We start from the raw sequence: 18,292 nt of genomic DNA, 5'->3' as shown, positions 1-18,292 counted from the left end.
CCTCGATTTCAAAATTCTTGTCCTTGTTTTCAAATCCCTCCATGGCCTCGTCCCTCCCTACCTCTGTAATCTCCTTCAGCTCCACAACTCCCCCGAGACATCTGTACTCCTCTAATTCTGCCCTCTTGAACATCCCTGATTGCAATCGCTCAACCTTTGGTGGCCGTGCCTAGGCCCTAAGCTCTGGAATTTCATTCCTTAAACCTCTCTTTCCTCCTTTAAGACACTCCTTAAAACCTGCCTCTTTGACCAAGCTTTTGGTCACCTGTCCTAATTTATCCTTATGTGGATCGGTGTCAATTTTATTGTCTTAAAATACTCCTGTGAAGCGCCTCAGGATGTTTTACTATGTTAAAGGCGCTCTATAAATACAAGTTGTTGTTGTTGTTGTTGTTGACCCAGAGGCCAAAGTGATACCACCGAGCCAAACTGACCGTTTAGGATGGGAGAAATTGTTGCATTTAACAGAACTGCCGATCGTAATACTGACATTAAGGGAATTCCAATCTTATTAAAGGGCGCTGTTAGCGATTATTCATGGATTAGAATCGTAGAATCTACAGTGCAGCCATCAAACCCACCGTGCCTGTGCCGACTCTTTGAAAGAGCTGTCCAATCAGGCCCACGCCCCCGCTCTTTCTCCATAGCCCTATTAAACACTTGTAACCACGATATGAAGGCCGAGAATTTCCTCGGAGCTGCTCCCGATCCGTAACTACACCCGGGAAATTCCTGCCCAAAATGTTCTATTTGAACATTTGCTTTTCAAAGGCCTCCTTCCCTGCTTCAGAAGGCCAATGAGGCAGTCAATCCCCTCAGTCGAAAGAGTGCGATTTCGAGGCTAAAAAAAAAAAGCATTATTTAAATAATTGGGATGTATTTTCTCGAGTGTGGGGTGGTAATGTTCCAGCGGGCGCTGCCAGCAGTCAAGGTTCCCCAGCTTTTATGCAGAAAACTCCCCCGCTCCCCCCCCCGCCCCTCCCACCATTGTATTTTCTAAAGTTAGAATGTTACGCCAGTTCATTATATGTTACAGTCCGAACTGTCTTCTGCACCGGTATCTGGGAACTGCCAGCATTTCTCCCTTCGAACCAGAGGGGGAGATGAGGAGAATTTCTTTTTAACGTGTTGATTTGTTGTGATCTGGAATGCGCTGCCTGAAAGGGCGGTGGAAGCAGATTTAGTAGTGAATTGGATAAATACCTGAAGGGGGAAAAGTTGCAAGGCTGTGGGGAAAGAGCGGGGGGGAGTGGGACTAATTGGAGAGCTCTACCAAAGAGCCGGCACAGGCATGATGGGCTGAATAGCCTCCTTCTGTAAGAGTCTATGATTCTATTCGAAGACAGTCTTCAAAGTGAACAGTGATTTCAGTAACTGTCACTCACTCTAGTCACTGCCGAGCAGGACACTGAGTAAAGAGTGCTGGCAAAACACATTGGAGCCAACATGCACCGTACCGTCGAATGGTAGGATGTGAGATAGAATTATAGAGTCATACCGGCACAGAAGAGGCCATTCGGCCCATCGAGTCCGTGCCGGCTCTCTGCAGAGTAATCCAGTCAGTCCCATTCCCCCGCTCTATCCCCGTAGCCCTGCAAGTTTATTTCCCTCCAGTGCCTATCCAGTCTCCCCCTGAAAACATTGAGGCCTAGAAATTCAGTGGCGCCCCATTTGGGGCGCCAGCCTCGCCAGGGCGCCAGAAGTAGCGCCCCGGAAGTAGTTGCGGCCACCCGCCGCAAATTCACTTTGAGCGCCCCAGAGGGAAGCGCGGCGCTACTCGAGGCGCCCTGCATCCCTCTTGGGGCGCTGCAGCTGAAGATCGCAGCGCAACATGCCGCAGTGCCACACGCTGCGGCATGGCGCGCTGCGGTACTGCAGGCCTTCCTCCCCTTCTTAAAGGGGAGGGGCCTGCTGCAGCGCGATCGACGATCGCGAGTGCCAGCAAAAGAGCCCGGCACCGAGGAGAAGTGCCGGGCTCTTGGAACACAGCCAGCACTCCGCGGAGGGGGGCTCAGGAGGCTGGGGACGGCGGCGTCGGGAGGTGCTGCCAGGCAGCCAGCAAAAAAATGGCCGCCCTGCACCTCAGCGCCTCTACCGCCGCAGGTAGGCCCCCCTGAACCGGTCGCAAATTGCAACCAGAGTTAAAGCAGGGGGGCGCTACTAAATTTTGCGATCGGGGCGGTAGCGGGGCGCTGCGCACACCGATGATGTCATCGGTAGCGGCGCAGTGCTAACGGCTAGCGCCGCCATTAGCGCACCATTAAATTTAGCGGGAGGCGTGGGCAGTGGCGTCCAACCCACTAAGTGCCCTCTTGAAGCGCTAACGGGTGGTGCAGCCCACTGAATTTCTAGGCCTGAGTGTCTCCGTTTCCACCAATTCCGTCGGCAGCGAGTTCCAGGTCTTCACCACTCGCTGCGTAAAAAAGTTTTTCCTCACATCCCCCCTGTATCTCTTGCTCAAAACCTTAAATCTGTGTCCCCCTAATCCTTGTACCATCAACTAGTGGGAACAGCCTTTCCCCGTCTAGCCTATTCAAAGCCGTCATAATCTTGTACACCTCTATCAAATCACCCCTCAACCTGCTCTAATGGAAACAAATCCAGCTCCTCCAACCTGTCCTTGTAGCTAAGAGATCTGCAGTTTCACAAAGAGTTCCCATTGTCAATGGCACCATCATAGGGAGGCACCTCCAGACCTGTTCTAAGGGAGAAAGCTGGGGTAGCGGCCACCCTTTTGTTACTCTTCTATCTTTCCCAGAAGCCTTCTCAAGAGTGGCATTGGCAGAGACCTGGGAATGCGTTAGGTTATTTACCCTTATATCCAGAGATGGTGTTTGACATAGGAACAGGTGTCGGCCATTCAGCCCCTCGAGCCTGTTCCGCCATTCAATTAACGGGTGAAAGACTTGCATTTCTATAGCACCTTTCACATCCGTAAGTCATCCCAAAGTGCTTTACAGCCAGTGAAGTACTTTTGAAGTGTAGTTACCCTTGTAATGTAGGAAACAGCAAGGTCCCAGAAACAGCAATTAGATAATGACCAGATAATCTGTTTTAGTGATGTTGATTAAGAGATTAATATTGGCCCAGGACACCGGGGAGAACTCCCCTGCTCTTCTTCGAAATAGTGCCATGTGATCTTTTTCATCCACCTGAGAGAGCAGACGGGGGGCTCGGTTTTACGTCTCTCCTGAAAGACGGCACCTCCGACAGTGCAGCGCTCCCTCATTCCCTCATTTTGTGCTCAAATCTCTGGAGTGGGACTCTGAACTCACAACCTTCTGACTCAGTTCTTACTCAGAGGCAAGAGTGCTACCCACTGAGCCAGGGCTGATCTGTACCTCATCTCCTTTTACCTGCCTTAGCTTCATATCCCTCGATACACTTACCTAAAAAAAAATCTATGGCTCTCAGTCCCACCGTCTGCAACCTTTTGGGGGAGAGAATTCCAGATTTCTTCTACCCTTTGCGTGTAAGTGAAATTGTGACAAATGGACTGGACAATGAAAAAGGGGAGAGCGTATCAATTACTGTAATACTTAAAGAAATGAAAGTCAGTCATTGAGTTTTGGATTTCAGTAAAACACTCATCCTTCAGATAGTCCGAACTTGGGTCATACCAATCTCCTGAAACAAAACTGACAAGGAAGTCTTTTTGACGTTAATCCTGACAGCATTTAATAGGGTCTTCTACTGGAAGCCATGTTTCTCAGATCCTGCCCTTAACGCAATCAATTAGAACATCATTGTCAACAATTCCACTTAATCTTTAAGTTGAATCATTCCAATTCGTCAATGGCCCAACTCCATGCCTGACGACCTCATTTTGTTTAATAGCTATAATCTCAGACGATGCCAAGTTCAGTGCCTGTGCCTGTGGGTATAACCTCGGATTCAATGGAGCTCGTGCCTTGTAAACATGCTCCTCATTTGCCAAGAAACTTTATGCTTGGATCAGGATTTCTATAACCTGCAGATGGGAAATGGCCAATTTGCCAACATTTTAATCCAGTTTCGTTTAATCGTTCATTCAGCCACCCAGTCTAAGCAGAAAGCACTGAATAACTAGATTCACTAGATTGATTCCTGGGATGAGGGGGCTGTCCTATGAGGAGAGATTGAGTAGATTGGGCCGATACTCTCTGGAGTTTAGAAGAATGAGCGGTGATCTCATTGAAACATAGAAGTTTCTGAGGGGGATTGACAGGTTGTTTCCCCTGGCTGGAGAGTCTAGAACTAGGGGGCATAGTCTCAGGATAAGGGGTCGGCCATTTAAGACTGAGATAAGGAGGAATGTCTTAACTCGGTGGGTTGTGAATCTTTGGAATTCTCTACACCAAAGGGCTGTGAATGCTGAGTCTTTGAGTATATTCAAGGCTGAGATCGATAGATTTTTGGACTCATGGGGAATCAAGGGATATGGAGATTGGGCAGGAAAGTGGAGTTGAGATCGAAGATCAGCCATGATCTTATCGAAACATATAAGATTGTGAGGGGGCTTGATCGGGCGGATGCGGGGAGGATGTTTCCACTGATGGGTGAGACGAGAACTAGGGGGCACAATCTTAGAATAAGGGGCTGCCCTTTCAAAACTGAGATGAGGAGAAACTTCTTCACTCAGAGGGTGGTAAATCTATGGAATTTGCTACCTCAGAGAGCTGTGGAAGCTGCGACATTAAATAAATTTAAAACGGAGATAGACAGTTTCCTAGCTGATAAGGGAATTAGGGGTTACGGGGAGCGGGCAGGGAAGTGGACGTGAGTCTAGGTTTGGATCAGCCATGATCCTATTGAATGGCGGAGCAGGCCCGAGGGGCCGTATGGCCTACTCCTGCTCCTACTTCTTATGTTTATGATCTTATTGAATGACGGAACAGGCTCGAGGGGCCGAATGGCCTACTCCTGCTCCTAATTCTTAGGAATAACAATACGCTGCATGCAACTGTGATTAGACATCTAAGACTCACTGCAGTCTCGAGGTGGAATATGGTCAAGGGTTGATTCTATTTAACTTTAGCGTTGCAAAATATACAAGCATTTTATGCTTGGATCAAAATGACAGGAAAACTCCAAACACAGGAGTGCGGGACACGCTGGTACAAACTAACCAAAGGGTGGTGTTGGGAATATGGAGAGTATGGAATGGACTCTCTGATAGAAACAGCTGGATGATGTGTTCGGGGTGAGATCTTTCTGGATGGATGCACTAGGATAGTGTCTAATGTCTGTCTTAATCTCTATCCAATTTGTAATCCAGATCTAATTTGTAATCCAGATCCTATTTATAAGCTCCAATTTAATACCGGGCTCTCCTTTAATACCCAGGGGCATAGTTTCAACTCGACATCTGAGAGTAGAACTGGCATGGCAGATTGGCCGTCCGTTATAGAAACCGCCCGATTCCCCTTCCACATCTGTCAAGGGGATTAGTGATGGATTCCCCTCAGCTGCCTCCAAATAAGCCATATCGCAAAAGGTGGCTGGGGAGGGGGGGTGGTGGGGGGGTGGCACAGTACTGAACACGACTTCCATCACTAAGTGTAAAGGACTCACTGCGTTCTGCAACAAAGCCGGAAGCAGCAAGACCACATTTTTTAATTCGAAGAGTCCGAGATAAGGACCTATTTTGACGGTACCAGCTTGCCCCCTAAGACAGATAGCACTGAAACAGTGGCTGAAGGAATCAGGACTGCCAAGCTCTTGCAAGGGCAGTTTTCCCACAATCTGCTCCCAGTTCTATTATTGGAAATCTGTGTAAAAAAAGCTGGCAGAGGCTCGATGGGCCGAATGGCCTCCTTCTGTGCTGTAACCATTCTACGGTTCTACAGTTTACATTGCTGCACCCTCTGCAGACACAATCAGGTGCAGGCACCAGGGGATCTATAGGGAAAGTTACGGTCCAGCACTATCCAGGGGTGTGTAAAAATGTGAGAGGTCACACAACACCAGGTTATAGTCCAACAGCTTTATTTGGAATCACAAGCTTTCGGAGCGCTGCTCCTTCGTCAGGTGAAGTGAAGAGAAGCATATAGGCACAGCACATATAGTCAGAGAACACTGCCAGATGATTACAGGTAATCTTTCTAACTGCCCTTTATCCCACCTCGGCAGAGAGATAATCACAGCAATCAAAGGTGTGGATGGTGTCCAAACAGGTCAGTCAGGAAAACATCACATCAAAGAACAATGAGGTGGGATCACAAGGGGTCAAATGTTGCAGATGCTGGGGTCTGTATGAAAAACAAAAAACAAAGAACAATAAATAAAAAATAAATAAAATTTTTTGCTGGAAATCACAGCAGGTCCAGCCGCATCTGTGTAAAGAGAACAAGCCAACAACGACTCGAGTCTGGATGATTCTACGTCAGGTGGGGTTACATGTAGCGTGACATGAACCCAAGATCCCGGTTGAGGCCGTCCTCATGAGTGCGGAACTTGCCTATCAGTTTCTGCTCGACGATTTTGCGTTGTCGTGTGTCTCGAAGGCCGCCTTGGAGAATGCTTACCCGAAGATCGGAGGCTGAATGTCCTTGACTACTGAAGTGTTCCCCGACTGGGAGGGAACACTCCTGCCTATATGCATCTCTTCACTTTACCTGATGAAGGAGCAGTGCTCCGAAAGCTTGTGATTCCAAATAAAGCTGTTGGACTATAACCTGGTGTTGTGTGACTTCTCACATTTGTCCACCCCAGTCCAACACCGGCATCTCCACATCATATCCAGAGGTGGAACAGGAACAAAGGGCTAGTGCACATTTTCCCTCTGTGTTGCACCCACTTTTCCAGCACTGTGTAGGATCTGGGCAAAGGAAAATCTACTGCCTCACTATTCTTTATCTCTTTTTGCTTCCCACACAATTCCATTTGGAGAGGATATGGGGATCTTATTGAATGGCGGAGCAGGCTCAAGGGGCCGTATGGCCAACTCCTGCTCCTATTTACATAGGATTACATCGGATATACGGCACAGAAACAGGCCATTCGGCCCAACCAGTCCATGACGGCGTTTATGCTCCACTCGAGCCTCCTCCCATCTTTCCTCATCTAAATCTATCAGCGTAACCCTCTATTCCCTTCTCCCTCAGATGCTTGTCCAGCCTCCCCTTAAATGTATCTATACTATTTGCTTCAACCACTCCCTGTGGTAGCGAGTTCCACATCCTCACCACACTCTGGGTAAAGAAGTTTCTCCTGAATTTCCTATTGGATTTCTTGGTGACTATCTTATATTGATGGCCTCTAGTTTTGCTCTTCCCCACAAGTGGAAACATTCTCTCTGTATCCACGCTATCAAAACCTTTCAGAATGTTAAAGACCTCTATTAGCTCACTCCTCAGCCTTTTCTTTTCAAGAGAAAAGAGACCCAGCCTGTTCATCCTTTCCTGATATGTATACCCTCGCATTTCTGGTATCATCCTTGTAAATCTTCTCTGCACCCTCTCCAGTGCCTCCATATCCTTTTTATAATATAGCGACCAGAACTGTACGCAGTGCTCCAAGTGTGGTCTAACCAAGGTTTGATACAGGTTTAGCATAACTTCACTACTTTTCAATTCTATCCCTTGAGAAATAAACCCTAGTGCTTGATTTGCTTTTTTTATTCGGCCTTGTTAAGCTGTGTCGCTACTTTCAGTGATATTTCTTAAGTTCTTCTGTTCTTATGGATCCTGAGACATCCTCCTAGGCCTCTGCCGGTCACCAGTCTTGGTTCTGACCTCAGGAAGTTCTGCAAAGATTAGCTCGGGAAGGCTTGCTGATTCTGTTCTTCCTCGCGGATTAGTGAGAAACCCCACTTGTAGCATCGCAGCTGGATTGCCATCCTTTCTCAAACACAAAGTTAGAAATGGGGCAGGGGTAAGGGATGAGCTCAAGACCCGAATTTTTCATGTTGTCTTTGTTGCTAATGAAAATGCATTGAAAACCTTAATAACGTTTATCAGTACAGGAAACTCTTTATTATCCGGCACCAACGGGACCGGCGTGGTGCCGGTTTATCAAAAAGTCCGGATTACAGAGAGGTATAGTTAAAAGGTACGAGAGCTCCGTACACAGCAACAAATCCAGGCTTCCCTGTTGCTTAGCAACATGTGCAGGAACTCTGGCCACAGACCAAGCATCCCTGTTGCTTAGCAACAAGTGCACGAACCCCAGTTACACGGCCACAGATCCAGGAACTGCCACTAATATGAAGTAAAACTTACCTGAACCTACTCCTGCATTTTGCCGGTTAACGGAGATTTCCGGTTATTTAGGTGCCGGTTAAAAGAGAACATAAGAAATAGGAGCAGGAGTAGGCCACCATACGGCCCCTCGAGCCTGCTCCGCCATTCAATAAGATCATGGCTGATCTTCGACCTCAACTCCACTTTCCCGCCCGATCTCCATATCCCTTGATTCCCCTAGAGCTCAAAAATCTATCGATCTCGGCCTTGAATATATTCAACGACTCAGCATCCACAGCCCTTTGAGGTAGAGAATTCCAAAGATTCACAACCCTCTGAGTGAAGAAATTCCTCCTCATCTCAGTCTTAAATGGCCGACCCCTTATTCTGACTGTGACCTCTGGTTCTAGACTCTCCTGTGGTGTATGTAACCTGTTCCACCTTAAGAGAACTTAAGCCTGTTCCACCTTAAGAGATGTACTACTTTCTCTGGCTGCTGTATATGTAATACCGGTGGTGACCACCGGTATATAAGTACTGTGTAGTGATATTGTATTTAGTATAGTCCTGCCCTCCAACTAATAAAGACCTGTTGAACTTTATTCTTGTAGTCTGTGTCAGTAATTAATCTTAATACAACTGGAACACACAGACTTAACAGTGGCGACGAGTCCGATTCTTACCCTGCGGCAGTTTATATCCACGGCGGCTTCGTCCACAGAACGGGCGTCGAAGAGAGGCATCCACCCTCATCACCCTGCTGGAAGACACGTCGCGCGGCAGGCATCGAGAACCCGGAGTGCAGAAGACATCCTGAACTCGAAGTCTCCATCGGCGGCAGTCAGCTATCTTCTTTCTACCTCAGTGGTGGGTAAGCCGGTCAGCGACGCGAGCAGAAAGTCGGCCGCGTTGGCTGTACAGACGGGGGGAGGAAGACGGAGGAATAAGGGCGGTGAGATCGATCGCGACCGGAGATAAGGGCCGGGCCGCATTCGGGCCGAAAGGCGCAGCGTGGGGACATCGATCACGGCTGGTGATAAGGGCCGGGCCGCTTTCGGGCCAAAAAGGCACAGCGTCTGGGGCGACTGAAGGCGCGAGAGCCGCGGTGAAGGCGAACGCAGCCGGTGCTAATAACCGGGCTGCAAGAAGGGCTGCGAGGCGCGACATCGGGGAAGCGCGAATGCCCGAGGGAGCCGCGATGAAGCGGAGACAGTGTCGGGGGAGTTACTAACCGCTGGGAAAGGGGAGCAGCAGCAGCACGCCAAACGCCATTGCAGCCAGTGGGTGAAGGCCGCCAAGCGCGGGAAAACCGCCATTTTGTAGGCGGAGGACGAAGACAAGAGCGGGAAGCCGCCATCTTGGGATAAAATAAATTGCAACGATGCCTAAACATGGGAACATTAATACCTTTGATAGCGACATCGAAGATTGGGCCATGTATATAGAACGCATACAAAATTATTGTAAAGCAAATAAAATCCCAGATGCAGAGAAAGCACTAACTTTATTAAACTTAATGGGTGCGAAGACATACGGGCAATTGAAACACCTTTTATCACCAGATGAACCGGCGGATAAGACGTTTGAGGAGATTGTTACTGTCCTGAAAAATCATCTAAACCCCACGCCGCTGATGCTAGTGGAACGATTTAAATTTTACAGCAGAAGGCAGCTGAAGGATGAAAGCAATGCTGAATATTTAATGGAATTGCGTAAGCTAGCAAAGTACTGTCAGTTTGGAACGGGACTAACAGAAGCGCTAAGAGATAAATTTGTGTGTGGATTATTAAAACAAGATACACAAAAGCGACTGCTCGAGGAGAATGAGCTGACGCTTGAGAAAGCGGTCACTATGGCAGCAGCACATGAAGCCGCAGCGAGAGGCACGGCAATAATGCAGCTACGGTCACCGGAACTCAGTACAAATAAATTGGGCTTGAGTACTGTAAAATGTTATCGTTGTGGAAAGACAACACACGATCAGAACCAGTGTTGGTTTAAAAACCAAGAATGCAGAACGTGTGGCAGGCTTGGCCACATAGCTAAAGTATGCCGGTCAGGAAAGAAGGCCAGCAACAAAAAGTCACCACAAGGAAAATACATAAAGGTGCACAAGGTGACAAAGACCAGTTCGAACGAACAGAAGTCAGATTCAGACGCTAGCAGTAATGAACTGGATAGCTTAAGAGTACACAACATTGGTAAGGATGCAGATCTCCAGACAATTTGGGTCACTCTCCAGATAGCAGGAGTCCAAGTAAAGATGGAATTGGACACTGGATCGGCATTGACGGTCATGAATAAGAAAGATTACAAAAGGTTATTCCAACATATTCCCCTACGGGATACGGAGATTATATTGAAAACATACACGGGGCAAAGAGTGTACCCCATCAGAAAGATAGAGGTAAAAGTGGTCCACAAGGGCGAAGAAAGCCAAGTAATGGACTTATATGTGCTACCTGAAGGAGGTCCACCACTACTGGGATGGGAGTGGATTAGGAAAATGAATATGGACTGGCACTCCTTAAAAGCACCAACGGTAGATTCCGGGGAAACAGATGTCAAACCTAAACGATTGTCCAAAATATTGGATGATGCTAAAGAGGTGTTCCAGCAAGGACTGGGAACACTGAAAGGAATTACAGCAAACATCAAGATTGATGAACATGCACAACCAAAATTTTTCAAAGCCAGACCGGTACCCTATGCAATACGACCTACTGTAGAAGCGGAACTGGAAGCGCTAGAACGTTCAGGTGTACTGTCTAAGGTAGATTGGAGTGAGTGGGCTACGCCCACTGTTCCCGTTATGAAACGTCCTTCGAGCAACAAGCCAGGAGAACCAGGGAAGGTTCGCATCTGTGGAGATTTCAAGATCACCGTTAATCCGGTGCTTCACACGGTGCAGTATCCGCTTCCGCGGATTGAGGATATTTTTGCTTCGTTGTCTGGCGGGAAACACTTCACCAAGATAGACCTGGCGCAGGTGTACTTGCAGATGGAGGTTGAAGAAGAGTCACGCCAGTACCTCACGATCAACACGCATAGAGGTTTGTACCGGTATAATAGGCTGGTTTTTGGAGTGGCATCGGCTCCGGCAATTTGGCAGAGGGCCATGGAGCAGGTATTACAGGGAATTCCAGGCACACAATGTTACCTGGACGATATTCTGATTACAGGTGATGGTGATGAAGAACACCTCGCAAACTTGGAACTGGTGCTCAACAGACTGAAAGAGTATGGACTTAGAGTTAATCGGCAGAAATGTGAGTTCTTTCAGAAGCGGATCTCGTACTGTGGTCATGTCATTGACCGGGAGGGGCTTCATAAGTCTCCTGACAAGATAGAGGCAGTTGTAAAGGCTCCTGCTCCGGATAATGTCTCTCAGTTGAGGTCGTTTCTGGGATTGATTAACTATTACCATAAGTTTCTACCGAATCTATCCACGGTACTGCACCCGCTGAACGCTCTTTTACAGAAGGGGGTACCATGGGAATGGAGCGAAAACTGTAAGAAGGCATTTCGCAAAAGCAAAGAATTGATCACCTCAGAGGAAGTGTTGGCTCACTTCAACCCGACACTGCCTATTCGGTTGGCTTGTGATGCTTCTCCATATGGTATTGGGGCAGTACTCTCACACAAGTTGCCAAATGGCACGGAAAGGCCAGTCGCGTTTGCATCCAGATCATTGACCTCCGCTGAGCGCAACTATGCGCAGATCGATAGGGAGGCTCTCAGCCTTGTATGGGGAGTGAAGAAGTTTAATCATTACCTGCAGGGCCAAAAATTCACACTTCTGATAGACCATCAGCCGTTGGCATCCATTTTTAACGGTGTGGAGATGCCGGAGTTGGACTGGGGTGGACAAATGTAAGAAGTCACACAACACCAGGTTATAGTCCAACAGCTTTATTTGAAATCACAAGCTTTCGGAGCGCTGCTCCTTCTTCAGGTGAAGTGGGGAAATGCATAAAGACACAGCTTATATAGTCAGAGAATCATGTCAGATGTTTACAGGTAACCTTTCCAACTGCCATTTATCACACCTCGGCAGAGAGATAATCACAGCAGTCAAAGGTGTAAATGGTGTCCAAACAGGTCAGTCAGGGAGACATTACATCAAAGAACAATGAGGTGGGGTCACAAGGGGTCAAATATTGCAGATGCTGGGGTCTGTATGAAAAACAAAAAAAGACAAAAAACATTTTTTTTGGCTGGAAATCACAGCAGTTCCGGCCGCATCTGTGTAGAGAGAACAAGCCAGTGTCGACTCGAGTCTGGATGACCCTGCGTCAGGTGGGGTTACATGTAGCATGACATGAACCCAAGATCTCTGTTGAGGCCATCCTCATGGGTGCGGAACTTGGCTATCAGTTTCTGCTCGACGATTTTGCGTTGTCGTGTGTCTCAAAGGCCGCCTTGGAGAATGCTTACCGGAAGATCGGAGGCTGAATGTCCTTGACTGCTGAAGTGTTCCCCGACTGGGAGGGAACACTCCTGCCTGGTGATTGTTGCGCGGTGTCCGTTCATCCGTTGTCGCAGTGTCTGCATGGTCTCGCCGATGTACCATGCTCCGGGGCATCCTTTCCTGCAACGTATGAGGTAGACAACGTTGGCCGAGTCACATGAGTATGTACCATGTACCTGGTGGGTGGTGTCCTCACGTGTGATGATGGTATCTGTGTTGATGATCTGGCATGTCTTGCAGAGGTTGCTGTGGCAGGGTTGTGTGGTGTCATGGTCGCTGTTCTCCTGAAAGCTGGGTAATTTGCTGCGAACGATGGTCTGTTTGAGGTTAGGCGGCTGTTTGAAAGTGAGTAGTGGAGGCGTGGGGATGGCCTTAGCGAGGTGTTCATCGTCATCGATGACATGTTGAAGGCTGCGAAGAACATGGCGTAGTTTCTCCGCTCCGGGGAAGTGCTGGACGACGAAGGGTACTCTGTTGGTTGTGTCCCGTGTTTGTCTTCTGAGGAGGTCTATGCGATTTTTCGCTGTGGCCCGTCGGAACTGTCGATCGACGAGTCAAGCGTCATATCCCGTTCTTACAAGGGCGTCTTTCAGTGTCTGTAGGTGTCCATCGCGTTCCTCCTCGTCTGAGCAGATCCTGTGTATTCGCAGGGCTTGTCCATAGGGGATGGCTTCTTTAACGTGGTTAGGGTGGAAGCTGGAGAAGTGAAGCATCGTGAGGTTGTCCGTGGGCTTGCGGTAGAGTGAAGTGCTGATGTGTCCGTCTTTGATGGAGATTCGTGTGTCCAGGAATGAGACCGATTCTGAGGAGTAGTCCATGGTGAGTTTGATGGTGGGATGGAACTTGTTGATGTTATCGTGTAGTCTTTTCAGTGATTCTTCGCCGTGGGTCCATAGGAAGAAAATGTCGTCGATGTATCTGGTGTATAGCGTTGGTTGGAGATCCTGTGCAGCGAAGAAGTCTTGCTCGAACTTGTGCATGAAGATGTTTGCGTATTGGGGTGCGAATTTGGTCCCCATGGCTGTTCCGTGTGTTTGGGTAAAGAACTGGTTGTCGAAGGTGAAGACATTGTGGTCAAGGATGAAGCGAATGAGTTGTAGGATGGCGTCTGGAGATTGGCTGTTGTTGGTGTTGAGTACTGAGGCTGTCGCAGCGATGCCGTCATCGTGGGGGATACTGGTGTAGAGTGCCGAGACGTCCATCGTGGCGAGGAGTGTTCCTGGTTCAACTGGTCCGTGGGTGCTGAGTTTCTGTAAGAAGTCTGTAGTGTCGCGACAGAAGCTGGGGGTTCCCTGTACGATGGGTTTCAGGATGCCCTCGACATATCCAGAGAGGTTCTCACACAGGGTTCCGTTGCCTGATGCGATAGGACGCCCAGGTGTGTTGGCTTTGTGTATCTTTGGGAGGCAGTAGAAGTCTCCCACACGGGGAGTACGTGGGATGAGAGCATGTAGGATGCTTTGAAGGTCTGGATCGAAGGTTTTGATCAGTCTGTTGAGTTGGCGGGTGTGTTCTTTGGTCGGATCTGCGGGTAACTGTCTGTAGTGTTCCTGGTTGTCCAGTTGTCGGTATACTTCTTTGCAATAGTCCGTTCTGTTCTGTATGATGATGGCACCTCCTTTGTCTGCTGGTTTGATGACGATGTTGCGGTTGGTCTTGAGAGCATGGATGGCGTTGCGTTGTGCTCGGGTGACATTCTGGACTGTCTTGTGAGTGCGGCTGATGAATCTGGCGTTGATGCATCTCCTGACAGCTTGAGCATACATGTCAAGCTTAGGGCAGCGACCCTCCGGAGGGGTCCAATTTGACTCTTTCTTCTTCGGTAGCTGCACTGCGGATTCCTCTGTCTGCTGTTCCGGATCATTGATTGTCTCATTGGGTTCGCTGCTGACATCTTGGGATTTGTGGAAGAATTCCCGGAGCCTCATTCTCCTGATGAATTCCTCTGTGTCTGCCGCGAGACCGATGGGGTCCATTTTGGTGGTGGGGCAGAAATTGAGCCCTCGGCTGAGAACTTCAATTTCGTCTGGTTGAAGGGTGTGGTCGGACAGGTTGACGATGGATTTCCCTGTGGTTTCAACCGTGGTACCGGGGGAGGCTTGGTTGCTGCTGGTGATGCCAAGTTTCTCAAGCTTCCTGTTCTTGGTGTGCATGTAGGTAGCGTAGTTCCGTTGCCTTGTTTGTTTGGCGGTGTCTCGTAGCTGGTCTGCTGTGTCCTGAGCACAGGCTGAGAACATGGACTCCATCTCGGTTTCGAGGTTGCGGCGTCTGCTGTAGAGCTGGTGTACGAGATGGTTGAGGAGTGTGCGAGAGGTACGACGGCAGAGTCTCTCAGCGTAGTCTGTGTTGTAGGTCAACTTGAGTGGGTTAGTGATCTGTAGTCCTTTCGGGATCTTGTCTGCTTTCTTGCATCTCTGTAGAAACTTGATGTCTGTGTCAATATGCGCGATCTTCTTGGAGATCCTCTCCACTTTGAGCCGGTAGTTTGTGGTGTCGATAGTAGTCATGGTGTGGAGATGCCGGAGTTGGACTGGGGTGGACAAATGTAAGAAGTCACACAACACCAGGTTATAGTCCAACAGCTTTATTTGAAATCACAAGCTTTCGGAGCGCTGCTCCTTCTTCAGGTGAAGTGGAGAAATGCATAAAGACACAGCTTATATAGTCAGAGAATCATGTCAGATGTTTACAGGTAACCTTTCCAACTGCCATTTATCACACCTTGGCAGAGAGATAATCACAGCAGTCAAAGGTGTAAATGGTGTCCAAACAGGTCAGTCAGGGAGACATTACATCAAAGAACAATGAGGTGGGGTCACAAGGGGTCAAATATTGCAGATGCTGGGGTCTGTATGAAAAACAAAAAAAGACAAAAAACATTTTTTTTGGCTGGAAATCACAGCAGTTCCGGCCGCATCTGTGTAGAGAGAACAAGCCAGTGTCGACTCGAGTCTGGATGACCCTGCGTCAAGTGGGGTTACATGTAGCGTGACATGAACCCAAGATCTCTGTTGAGGCCGTCCTCATGGGTGCGGAACTTGACTATCAGTTTCTGCTCGACGATTTTGCGTTGTCGTGTGTCTCGAAGGCCGCCTTGGAGAATGCTTACCGGAAGATCGGAGGCTGAATGTCCTTGACTGCTGAAGTGTTCCCCGACTGGGAGGGAACACTCCTGCCTGGTGATTGTTGCGCGGTGTCCGTTCATCCGTTGTCGCAGTGTCTGCATGGTCTCGCCGATGTACCATGCTCCGGGGCATCCTTTCCTGCAACGTATGAGGTAGACAACGTTGGCCGAGTCACATGAGTATGTACCATGTACCTGGTGGGTGGTGTCCTCACGTGTGATGATGGTATCTGTGTTGATGATCTGGCATGTCTTGCAGAGGCTGCGACAACGGATGAACGGACACCGCGCAACAATCACCAGGCAGGAGTGTTCCCTCCCAGTCGGGGAACACTTCAGCAGTCAAGGACATTCAGCCTCCGATCTTCGGGTAAGCATTCTCCAAGGCGGCCTTCGAGACACACGACAACGCAAAATCGTCGAGCAGAAACTGATAGCCAAGTTCCGCACCCATGAGGACGGCCTCAACAAAGATCTTGGGTTCATGTCACGCTACATGTAACCCCACCTGACGCAGGGTCATCCAGACTCGAGTCGACACTGGCTTGTTCTCTCTACACAGATGCGGCCGGAACTGCTGTGATTTCCAGCCAAAAAAAATGTTTTTTGTTTTTTTTTGTTTTTCATACAGACCCCAGCATCTGCAATATTTGACCCCTTGTGACCCCACCTCATTGTTCTTTGATGTAATGTCTCCCTGACTGACCTGTTTGGACACCATTTACACCTTTGACTGCTGTGATTATCTCTCTGCTGAGGTGTGATAAACGGCAGTTGGAAAGGTTACCTGTAAACATCTGACATGATTCTCTGACTATATAAGCTGTGTCTTTATGCATTTCTCCACTTCACCTGAAGAAGGAGCAGCGCTCCGAAAGCTTGTGATTTCAAATAAAGCTGTTGGACTATAACCTGGTGTTGTGTGACTTCTTACATTTGTCCATTTTTAACCCTAAGAAGGGTGTTTCGGTGATGACAGCACAGCGACTCCAGAGATGGTCCCTTTTCCTAGGGGCACATCAATATCAAATAGAATTCAAAGGTACAAAGCAGCATGGCAATGCTGATGGGCTGTCGCGCCTGCCACTACCTGAAGCAGAAGAGACGACGAAAGTTGACCCTGTTGAGTTATTTCATTCGACCATCATCGAGTGTTTACCAGTCACCAATGCAAGTATTGAAAGAGAAACCAGGAACGACCCGACACTGTCCCGAGTTTACGAGGTGACAGTGATGGGATGGCCAACACATGGTGATCCTCTGTTACCGGCATTCTCGGCAAGGCGAGACCAGCTGTCCGTCTGCCATGGTACTTTGATGTACGGGACAAGAGTGATTATTCCTCCCAAGTTACGGGAAAGAGTTCTAAAGGAACTGCATGAAGGTCATCTGGGGGGAGTTAAGATGAAAAGTCTTGCTAGGGCTTATGTATGGTGGCCGGGCATTGACCAACAGATAGAGGAGTTGACAAAAAGCTGCGCTGGGTGCCAAAAAGTGCAAAATGCACCTCCGATCGCACCGCTACACCCATGGGAATGGCCTTCAGCCCCATGGCAACGCATACATATTGACTTTGCTGGTCCATTCATGGACTCCATGTTCCTAATTGCGGTGGACGCACATTCCAAATGGCCAGAAGTGATCAAGATGAATACCACTACTTCAGAAAAGACAATTGCGGTGTTAAGAACAATATTCGCAAGGAACGGATTGCCAGAACAGATATGTTCGGACAACGGACCACAGTTCGTGTCGGAAGAATTCCAAAAATTCTTAAAGAAGAATGGGGTGAAACATTATACCTCTGCCCCATATCATCCGGCGACAAACGGGTTGGCCGAGAGATTTGTCCAAACATTCAAAAAGGCAATAAAGGCCATGAACGATGATCAGATTCCGCTACAACACAAGGTGGACAATTTCCTAATGGCATATCGAAACGCCGCTCATGCAGTGACTAACCAAAGTCCTGCCATGATGTTTTATAACAGGAGGTTACGGTCCAGGTTGGACTTGTTAAAACCAAATGTGCAGAGGGAAGTGGAAAACAAACAGTTCCGGCATATTAATAACAAGTCCACTCGAAGTTTCGACGTAGGACAACCAGTGTTGGCAAGGGGCTATGGAAACGAAAAATGGCAGTCTGGAACAATTCAGGCCAGACAAGGACCTCTGATGTACACAGTAGATATTGGTAACAATGTGATAAGGCGTCATGCGGATCAACTGGTAGAATCAAGAGCAAGGGTCGAACCCATGGTTGCGACAGAGACAACTGTGGAAGACGTTAATGAACCTGAAGCATCTACCTCGGCAGGGACTGTACCTGATGATGACGTCCAATACATAGGAAACCAACAAGAAGAGTCACCTCAGCAACAAGAATCAGAGACCACTGAAAGGCGTTATCCAAACCGAATCAGAAGGCCTCCTGAGAGACTGAACCTTTGAACTGTTTATACCTGAAGTTATATATGTATATATGTTATTATGTTATGTTAAATGGGGATATGACTGTTAAGCTAAAAAGGGAGG

Source organism: Somniosus microcephalus, chromosome 19 (assembly GCF_052327205.1).
Source record: "Somniosus microcephalus isolate GS21.2 chromosome 19, FLI_Smic_1.0, whole genome shotgun sequence".
NCBI lineage: Eukaryota > Metazoa > Chordata > Chondrichthyes > Squaliformes > Somniosidae > Somniosus > Somniosus microcephalus.
This window is presented reverse-complemented; position numbering follows the sequence as displayed.